This window comes from Petaurus breviceps, unplaced genomic scaffold, assembly GCF_028583685.1.
Source record: "Petaurus breviceps papuanus isolate PSGF00001 unplaced genomic scaffold, PetGlider_PUasm1.0 37, whole genome shotgun sequence".
NCBI classification, from domain to species: Eukaryota; Metazoa; Chordata; class Mammalia; order Diprotodontia; family Petauridae; genus Petaurus; species Petaurus breviceps.
In genome coordinates, this window is record NW_027186296.1 from 37,010,815 (window position 1) to 37,021,487 (window position 10,673).

At 40.5% G+C, this 10,673-nt stretch overlaps 1 long non-coding RNA gene across 1 annotated transcript in view; it reads left to right on the top strand.

Annotated features, from left to right (window-relative positions):
- Positions 1–9,679, top strand: part of LOC138168532 (uncharacterized) — an 11,167-nt gene extending 1,488 nt beyond the window's left edge. Inside the window, exon 3 of the long non-coding RNA XR_011170125.1 lies at positions 6,691–9,679. This is a non-coding gene — a long non-coding RNA (uncharacterized lncRNA). The remainder of the gene's footprint in view (positions 1–6,690) is intronic.
- The last annotated feature ends 994 nt before the right edge of the window (positions 9,680–10,673 follow it).

Sequence of the window (10,673 nt, forward strand, 5' to 3'; positions counted from 1 at the left end):
CCTTCCTTCCTTCCTTCCTTCCTTCCTTCCTTCCTTCCTTCCTTCCTCCCTTCTCTTCCCTTTCCTTCCTCCCTTCTCTTCCCTTTCCTTCCTTCCTTCTCTTCCCTTTCCTTCTCTTCTCTTTTTTTCCCTTCCCTCCTTTCTTTCCCTCTGTCCACATAGGGTATCATATCTTAACCTGTGGGTGTTCTGCCCTAAGGAATATAAATTTTGACAGCTGAAACCTAGCAAAATATCCTGGAGTTTATGAGCTAGATTTCTTTCTTAAAGACCATGCCTTAAACCCAATTCACTCTGGCTTTCATTGATTGGCCAACAATAGGTCCTAGCCCAAGCCCACTTAGTGGTCATTGTTTGGGCCCTGATGGCTCCGAGAGGAGCCATCTCCAGTCATCCTGATCTTTATCTTGCCACTGGACCCAGATGGTTCTGAAGGAGAAAGTGAGGCTGGTGACTTTGCATGGCCCTCTCTCACTTAAATCCAATTCACTTGCAAGTTATGGCATCACCTTCCTGATGTCATGGTCCTCCTTGAGAATGAAGGACAAACAGCAACATAGTAGGCAAGAAGACACTTAATAAATGTTTGTGGATTGATTGAGATTGGTCAGCCAAATGACAAAACTGATAGAATCAGAAATTCAAAGTTCATGAATTTGTGAATTCAAATCTGGCCTCAGATACTTCCTAGCTGTGTGACCCTGGGCAAGTCACTTACTCCTGTTTGCCTCAATTTCCTCATCTGTAAAATGAGCTAGAGAAGAAAATGGCAAACCACTCCACCATCTTTGCAACAACAACAACAAAAAAAAAAATACCCCAAGGGATCACAAAGAGTCAAACATGACTGAAAAACGACTTAACAACAATAACAAAGACACTGCTAAATTCTGGGGATACAAAGGACAAAAAGCAGCATTTACCATACTCCAGGTTGCCTGCTAAACACTAGGACTAGAGGTCTTTCTAGGGTCCTTTCTGGTCTTAGGTCAGATTGCTAACTCATCTGTAATTCCTAATTTTAGAGAGTTTCCCAGGGGTATGAGAATATAATGATTTGTTCATGATCACATAGGAAGTACATGTCAGGTCCAGCCCTTCCTAACCCCAAGACTAATCGTTTATCTATTATAGATTTTATGGATTTTATGGCCTTTTATGGATTACCCATACTAGTCTCTATATATGGAATACCCATACTAATCTCTGTTCACTCAGAATGCCTGTGTTTACTATAACTTGTTATTTGCTTGAGGAATACAAACTCTTAAAATATTCTTATCACAAAAATATAGGGAAGTATTTCTGCTACTCCAATCCAACCTGTACTCCAAATTAAACATAAGTAATATCTGAATTATCTCTTGTGTTGTATTCAATGGAGATATAGCCCTGGGACTTAGTACTATGAATCATTCTAGGTATAAGTTCAGCCTGTACTTACTAACTGTATAACTTAGGTTAAGTCATTCCATCTCTGTGAGTTTCCTCATCTGTAAAATGGGGATGAAAATATTTATACTATCTCCTCTACAGGGTTTCCGGGAGGAAAGCATTTTGTAAACTATGAAACCTGAGCTATGTCATGGCCCATCCCCCATGCATAGTGTGGATTATTGGACCCACATTCTACAAATAAGCAGACCCATAGCTAGCTTTATTTGTACTTGGAAGAAGTTGCTCTGAACTCAATCTCAATTTAGTTGACTGATGAGAGTGGGGGATGTAAGGGCAAGCAGAGACACAGGCACACTGCTGGGAGAAGCCACCTGGAGTTAGGGTAGAGAGAGCAGTTCAGAGCTCAGCCAAGAAGTTCACCTGGGGAATGTTTAGGAGAAGAGCCATCAGTCATTTGGTAGCTTCTTATTTTAACTATTCTTATTAATTAAGTAATAATAATCCTAAATGTTAAGTGCTGATGTTTTCTATGCTGCTAAAGAACTGAAAGGTTGTTGGTAGTTCTTATAAATTTTAGGGACCCTGGTACAAAGCCCTAGTCACCTTGCCCTAGTTACTGCATAGTGACCTCTGATTCCAGGGTGGTGGTTGGAGATGGGGCAGAAAGAGAATGAATGAAAGCAGAAATTGTGTTCTCTCCCAGCACTCAACATAGGCAAGACAGGAAGTAGTCATTTCCAAGACAACAAGGAAAATAATTATCTAAAATGTCCAAGTTGGTGTCTCTATCCTTCTTCCTCAAGACTGTTTTCTAGCCCATACACTCACACCCCTGTTAGCTTTTACATTTTTTGTAGGGCAAATATTCTTCCTTTTCATGGAGATCATGTGTGTTCTTGTAATTGGGCTGTGGTTTCATTTCCAAGCTCCAAAGTAGAATCCACTAGAGTTTCAAATATCCCCCACAGCCTCAACCAAGGACACACTGAGCATGCCCAAGAGAAAATGGTTTCATCTGTTGTGAGTTAGGTAGCAGTTCCAGGGCCCTGACTGAGCCTTCCAGCCACCATTGGGATGGAGGGAGAAGCTTTTCTTTGCTGGTTCTCCTCCAACTGTTTATTGCTATTATCACAAAAATCTTAAAATTGGGAGGGTTGAAGGAAATCATCTAAGCCAGTCTCTTCATTTTATGGGGAAGGAAACTGAGGCCCCAATGTGATTTGGCTGAAGTCACACCATAAGTCAGTGGCAGCTGGGCAGAAACCCAGGCCTCCTGGCCCTCTGACCAGTGCTCTTTCTGCTACAACATACAGACTCTTTCGTGTCTGGCAAATGCTTAAGAAAAATTATAAACCACTATGGTTTCTTCACCATTTATTCCACCTCCTGCTTGAATGGAGCCTCCAGCAGCAAGCTGAAAAGGAGAGGCCAACATACTTGGCATTTCAGGGTAAGGGATTAGAAACAAAGCAGAAGCAATCCTTTGTGATTCATGTGATGTGAAGAGGAGCTGGGGATGGGGACATATATTCTTGAGAGAAGCTTAGTTTGTGTTTCTGGAGCATTCAGATGCCACCTCAAAAAAAGAGGTGGAAAATTTCCTCAAAATTGATCTGATGCAGAGCAAAGCAAGCAGAACCAGGAGAATAACCATGATAATACCAAGAATAAACAGAATTGAAAGACTGCAGAACTCCTGTCTATGTAGTGACCAATCCTGACTTCAGAGGACTGGCAATGAAACGTGCTTCCCTATTCTTAGCAGAAAGGTGGTAGGTGATAGGTGTGGAATGAGGCATACACAGTCAGATTTGGCTAAGTGTTCATTTATTCTGTTTGTCTGCTACTTTGTTATATAGAAGGAAAGATTCTATCGGTGGCAGTCTAGGGTTGGAGGAAGGTGTGATTGGAAATTTGTTGTTGCTGTTTAGTCAGGTCCGACTCTTTATGACCATATTTGATGTATTCTTGGCAGAGATACTAGAGTGTCTATATACCCCTCCCTCCCACTGCCCCCACCCCCACTACAATTCCCACACCTAGGCCTGCCTATCTTCTACCAAAGTGGCAAAATTCCCATTTTCTCCAGTTTCCAAAAGGTATTAGGGGAAAACATAAGTGGATGACATGCTTTCTATCAAGCAGGAGTTCCTTCTCTGTCTCCAAGGGCTCCTTGTCTTCTTCCCAGCACCATCTTATATGGCAGGTGTTGTGTGAGGTTGTGTCCTCTGCTTTCTTCTCTGTCTATTCTTTCTCCTTCCCCAATGCCATTTACTCTCATGCTTTTAATGATCACCCCTACACAAATGATTCACCAGTTTTTTCAGCAGCTTCTCCTCTGATCTTCATACCTACATTTCCAGCTATCTCTAGGCCATCTCCCCCTGGATGTCCCACTCTCACCATAAAGTCAGCATATCCCAAACCATGAGCATTACCTGTCCTCTGAGTCTGCTCCTCCTGACTTCACTTCACTATGGTACCACCATTCACCCAGTCTCCCACATTTGAAATCTTACTCTTATCTTTGCTTTTTTTTTTTTTGGAAGTGGCAATTGGGGTTAAGTGACTTGCCCAAGGTCACACAGCTAGTTTTGTGTTAAGTGTCTGAGGCTGAATTTGAACTCAGGTCCTCCTGACTCCAGGGCCTGTGCTCTATTCACTGCCCAACCTAGCTGCCCCTTACTCTTATCTTTGACTGATCTCTACCCCCATTTGAATCTTTGGGTCCTAGAAGAAATTTGGGGGTCACTAATAAATCTTTTCTAGTTCTTTGTTTCTCTTTGGGAAGATCCTATTATTTGATAACTCAATATGAATAACCTCTATTATCTCTCTGGAAGATCCAGGAGCTGCTCTTTTCTACCCTGATCTAACCATCTTAAACCAAGGATTTTTAAAAACCATTTCAAATGGGAAATGAAACTGGAGACCATGCAGCAAAGTCAGAGTCATAGAAATTTAAAGCTCTGTTGGACTTTAGAGACTACTTAGTCTAATGTGCTCATTTTACAGATGAGGAAACTGAGGCCCAAAGAGGGAAAAATTGTTTTCCCAAGGTGACACAATTGGTTAGTGGCAGAGGGAGAGCTGAAACCCAGGACTCTTGACTTTCCAAGTGAAAAAGTGGGGCTAACCTCCAGTTCCGGACCCATTGTTCAACTGGCATCAGCAGAGACCAGGAAAACATACAGAGAAAAATAGCCATCATTTCAAAAGGAACAAGTTCTACTCCTGGAAAGCTGCAAAACTGGCCACAGAGTCCCAGCTGAGATTATGGTCTAGCTGTCCCCCCGGAGGCCTTCATGCCAAGGGACCAAATGAAGTATTTGGAATGCCTGGCAAAGGATGCTTGGAGAGACAGGGAATTTAGCTAAGCATGGTGCTTAGGAGAAAACACACTAAATTCCCTCTCTCTTCAAGGGTAGGGATTGTTTTTCCCTCCCTCGAGTCTTTCCCCACTCGAATCCATCATCTACTCAGCTGCCAAAATGATTTTCCTAAAATGCTTCACATCATTCCCCTACTCAATAAACTCCTGTGGTTCCCTATTACCTCCAGAATCAAATATAAAATGCTCTGGCTGTATTTAAAGCTCTTCATAACCTGACTCCTTACCTTTCCTCCAAGTATTATATTACTCAGCTCCCAGGGGCTACTTGCTATTCCTCAAACAGGACAGTTTACCTCCACTCTCCTTGCCTTTTTACTGGCTATGCTCCATGCGTGTGGAATGGTCTCCCTCCTTATCTCTACCCCCTATCTTCCCTGGCCTCCAGATTCAGCTCAACTCCCACCTTGTAAAAGAAGTCTTTCCTGTTCCTCCCAACTGCTAGAGCCTTTCCTTTAGGGTATCCTTCCATTATACACACACACACACACACAACACATATATGCACATTTATATGTGGAAATATTTACATTTATACAAGCATATGTATATGAATATATGTATATATACACATATATTACTTACATCTTATTATTTATATATGATATTATATACATATAGTTAAGGGCAGGGCAGGAAAGGAAGCATTGGACATGAAAGGGGTGCTCATTATTTGGGGAATAACTAAGCAAATTATGGCATATGAATACAATAGAATATTATATCAAAAATGGCAGAATAATAATTTCAATGACCAAATTTCTCCCCAGAGAAGAGATGAGAAAATATATCTCCTTTTCTTCTTTGCAGAGATGGGGGACTATGGGTGTGGTGTGAAACAATGTATTTACTGTTAGACTCACTGAGTGGGGGAGGGGTAAGAGATATATTCAGAAACAAAGATGATATAAAAATAAATTATATTCAATAAAAATTAAAAGGAGTAAAAAAAAAATCAATGGAGAAGCTTTTTCCAGAAGCAATAATGGCATTGATTAATTCCTGTTTCCAAAGCAACAGGTAGAAGGCAAGGATGGATGGAAAGGAGATGGCCCAAATAAACAGTGGGATAAAATGTAAGCATGATCTAGGGCCTCAGGCCCAGTAAATTAAGTCTAGTATATTAATTTTAGAGCCTTACCTGAGGTTCAGAGAGGTTGTGACTTGCCCATGGTCACACAGTTTATAAGAATCAGAAGAAGGATTTGAACCAAGGTCTTCCTACTGCCTCTCATATTGTCTGATATTCTTCTCTAATTTGCATCTCTGTCCCCAGCATGTAGCATAAGACTGCCATCGTATGACTCTAAGGGAGGCAGAATAGACATCTTTCGTCTCTTCTCTCACTCTTGTCCAAGTGAGAATCGATTTCCTGCCAAGAGAAAAAGTAGGAAGTTGAGTCCAGAAGTTCAGCCACTCTGCTCTCCTCAGAGAGAAGGGGCACCAGGCTAGAATTTTATCTGTCTGCTCTTATAAATATTTTTCATCTGGGAGATGTAGTTTTGAGGTTCAAAGTGAATTTTGGAACACTGTTCATTGATGGAGAAAAGTAGACACAATTTTTATCTCCAAGGCCTGACTCTCTTCCTACCAACCACTAGTTCCACAACAAAAACACACATAACAAGTAGCAAACAAACCTATTTATTATAGTCAATAGCAAAAAAATAAAGAAAAGTATACATATGAAAATATATACCAGACAATACAGAGTGATAGAGATCTCCCATTGAGATTCAGATAAATTTAACTAAACCAAGAGAGGCTCAGATCTGACCCAAAGGGGGAATTCCCCAAAGTTTCTAGTGTAGCAAGCTGGAGATAGGGACAAGGAGGAGACTTCCAGTTCCTCATATGTGCTTCTTCCTTGAATCATATTTCTCTTTGGCAACCTGAAATAGGGCTGGCATAGTCCTTCTTCTCTCTTGAAGCTGGAGGCCAGAAGTGTCTGAAGAGATTGTAAAGCTGGAAAAGACTGGTGTAACCAAAGAGCTCTACTTTCTTCTGCTTTCACTAACTCTACCCTGCTCTTCATGAAGGCACGGGGCATTAGTCTTCACCAACGAGGAGAGAGTCCCATACCAATGGGCTTTGGCACTCTGGTTACAGTATCATGGCATCACGGAACTGGAAGGAACCTTAGAGAGTATCTAATCCCACTTTTTTTTTAATGGTTAATTTTACAAAAGAGAAGACTGAAGCCTGGAAGCGAAATGACTCCTCCAGGGAGTTATAGTGAACCAGGAGTGGTTCAACCAAGAGTGAAGTCAAGGCCTCCTAACTCTTGAGCTAATGTTTTGGATACTACATGCAAATATTGCCTGACACATTTGCTGCTGGGCTGGACAAATGTTATAGAACGTGGAATTTTCTGTTTTACAAAGTTAAAAGCATCATGCAAATATATAAGTTTGTTGTTGCTATTGGTATAGGTTAGTCATGCTTTAGGCGAATCCAATGTATGAGATCTGAATTTTAGGAAATAGCTCTGTCACAGGTGAGCCTTGGCTTTACAAAGGGATCATTTTGCTTTCAAAAGCATTTAGTACCTGCTGCTTTTGCTTTTACGGTGGTTTCAATTTCCCAAAATTTCACTTAAATACAACTCTTCAGTAACACATCTGTTGCATATTATTATTGGAATTATTATTGTGGGCTATTGGAAGGCAAGCACTAGCTCTGTGTAATTCTCTGTACTGTTTAGCAGAAGAACCCACAGAATTAGGTTTATAATAAATAAGGGTATTTGTTGTTGCTGGGAAAATTACAGTCTATCACTTTGAGGAGTCTCCATAAAGTACATGGCACAAGACTGGTACTTCCATTGCCCCTGCCCTCCAGAAGCTAACAATCTATTGGGGAATTATAATGGGGCAAGATGGGGGAAGCTAGGTAGAATAGAGCACAGGCCCTGGAGTCAGGAAGACCTGAGTTCAAATCCAGTCTCAAACACTTAACACAAAACTAGCTGTGTGACCTTGGACAAGTCACTTAACCCCAATTGCCCTACCTTTACCCCTCCAAAAAAATAAAAGAGAGAATGGGGCAAAATATACAATAATGATGATGATGATGATAGTGATGGAGATGACAATGGGAATGGGAATGGTAACAGTAATTATAACTATATTGTAATGGCCACAACAATAATAATAATAACATTAATATTTTAAAGCTTAAAAAACACTTTTCTCCCAAGTCCATGAGTTAAGTATAATAGAATATCTGGAGAAAGGGTGCTTTTACACTGTCCCAAAAACAATGCAAAAATCAGGGTGTTTTTATTTTTTTGTTGCTGGCTGATCTAGTTAAAAAAAAAAAGGCTAGGAATGTGGGCCAGGGTAGAGGGAAATGATTTCATCTTCCTCTTGGTTTTCTCTATGCCTCATCTTCATTTGCTTGCAAATCAGGGAGGATCTTGGGAGATGGGGTCATAACTGTTAATCAGGGAGTATCTCGGGGCATGGAAGAACCCCATACAGTCAGGGAATTGCTGTTTTTTTCCCCACTTTTTGGAGGGCAATTAGGATTAAGTGACTTGCCCAAGGTTACACGGCTAGTTCTTGTGTCAAGTGTCTGAGGCCGGATTTGAACTCAGGTCCTCCTGACTCCAGAGCCAGGACTCTATTCACTGTGCCACCTAGCCTCCCCAGAACCCTATACAGTCAGTTAAAAAAAAAAAAACACCTGGAGCTGACAGTGACTCATATCTTGAACTTCTTATTGCAAAATTCAGACTTATATTTAAGAAAGTAGGGAAAACCATTAGACCTTATGAAGTAGAAGTTATGAACAGATTAAAGGGATTAGATCTGGTAGACTGAGTGCCTGAAGAACTATGGACTAAGATTTGCAGAATTATACAGGAGGCAGCAACAAAAAACATCCCAAAGAAAAAGAGGAACAAGAAAGCAAAATGGCAGTCTGGTGAGGCTTCACAAATTACTGACTGAAGAAGGAAAGCAGAATGCAAAGGAGAAAGGGAACAATGTGCCCACCTGAATGCAGAATTCCAGAGAATAACAAGGAGAGATAAGAAGGTTTCTTAAATGAGCAATGCAAAGAATTAGAAGAAAACAACAGAATAGGAAAGACAAATCTTTTCAAGAATATTAGAGCTATCAACTGAACAATTCATGCAAAAATGGGCATGATAAAAGACAAAAATGGTAGGGACTTAACAGAAATAGAATAGATTAAGAAGAGGTGGAGCGGCCAGGTAGCACAGCGAGTAAGAGCACCAGCTCCAGTGTCAGGATGACCTGGAGATTGAATCCCAGGCTCAGACACTTAGCACCCACCCAGAAACACCTGGCCTTGTAACCTTGAGCAAGTTACTTAACCCCAATTGCTTTAAAAAAAAAAAAAGAATATACACAAGAACTATACAAGATCTTAATAGCACCTATAACCACAATGGTGTGGTTACTGATCTGGAGTCAAGCGGGCCTTAGAAAACAATGTTAACAATATGACTAGCAGAGATGATGGAATTTCAGCTGAGTGATTTAAAATCCTGAAAGAGTATGCTGTTAAAGTGTTGTACTCAATATGCCAGCAATTTGGAGAACTCAGGGGGGACCATTGGATTGGAAAAGATGATTGTTTTACATCCTAATAATAAAGAATTTTCAAATTACCAAACAATTGTGCTTATTTCACATTCCAGCAAGGTTATGCTTAAGATTCTGCAAGCTAGTCAGAGGGTGGAAGGGGGAGGATATAGGAGAGAGCAGATTGGGGGAGGAGGTATACAGTGGGGAATCACTGTTTTGGGATGGTGGGTAGGGAAAAGATGGGGAGAAAATTTGAACTCAAAATCTTGTGGAAATGAGTACTGTAAACTAAAAATAAACTTTAAAAAAAGATTCTGCAAGCTAGGCTTCAACAATATGTGAACTGAGAATTACCAGAAGTATAGACTGGTCTTCAAAAAGGCAAAGGAACTAGAGACCAAATTGCCAACATTCACTGAGTTATGGAGAAAGCAAGAGTTCCAGAAAAACATCCACCTCTGCTTCATTAACTACACTAAAGTCTTTGACTGTGTGGATCACAACAAAAAGTGGCAAGTCCTCAGAGAGATGGGAGTATAGATCATCTTACTCATCTTCTAATGAACCTGTATATGGGTCAAGAAGCAACAGTCAGAACCAAACATGGAACAACTGATTGGTTTAAGATAGGGAAAAGGGTATGGCAAGTATTGTCACCTTATTTATTTAACTTACAGAGTACATTATACAAAATGCTAGACTGGAGAATCAAAAGCTGAAATGAAGGCTGTTGAGAGAGATTTATCAATAATCTCAGATGTGCAGATGATACTCTGATGGCAGAAAATGAAGAATTAAGAAGTCTTTTGATGAGGGTAAAAGAGGAGAGTGTAAAAGCTGGCTTGAAGCTTAATATTAAAAAGTCAAAGATTGTGGCAACTGGTCCTATCAATTTCTGTCAAATAGAGGGAGAAGAAATGGAAGTAGTGTCAGATTTTGTACTCTTGAGCTCAAAGATCACAGCAGACAACAACTACAGCCATGAAATTAAAACACTTGTTCCTTGGAAAGAAAGCTATGGCAAATCTAGACAGCATAATAAAAGGCAGAGACATCAACTTGCCAACAAAGGTCCAGCTAGTCAAAGCTATGGTTTTTCCCATGTATGACTGTTAGAGTTGGATTGTAAGGAAAGCTGAGTGCTGCAGAATTAATGCTTTCAAATTGTGGTGCTGGAAAAGAAGACTTTTGAGAGTCCCTTGGGCAGGAAGGAGGTCAAATTAGTCAACACTTAAAGAAATTAATTGGAAGGACAAATAGTAAAACTGAAGCTTAAATACTTTGGCAACATAATGAAAAGACAGGACTTGTTGGAAAAGACCCTGATG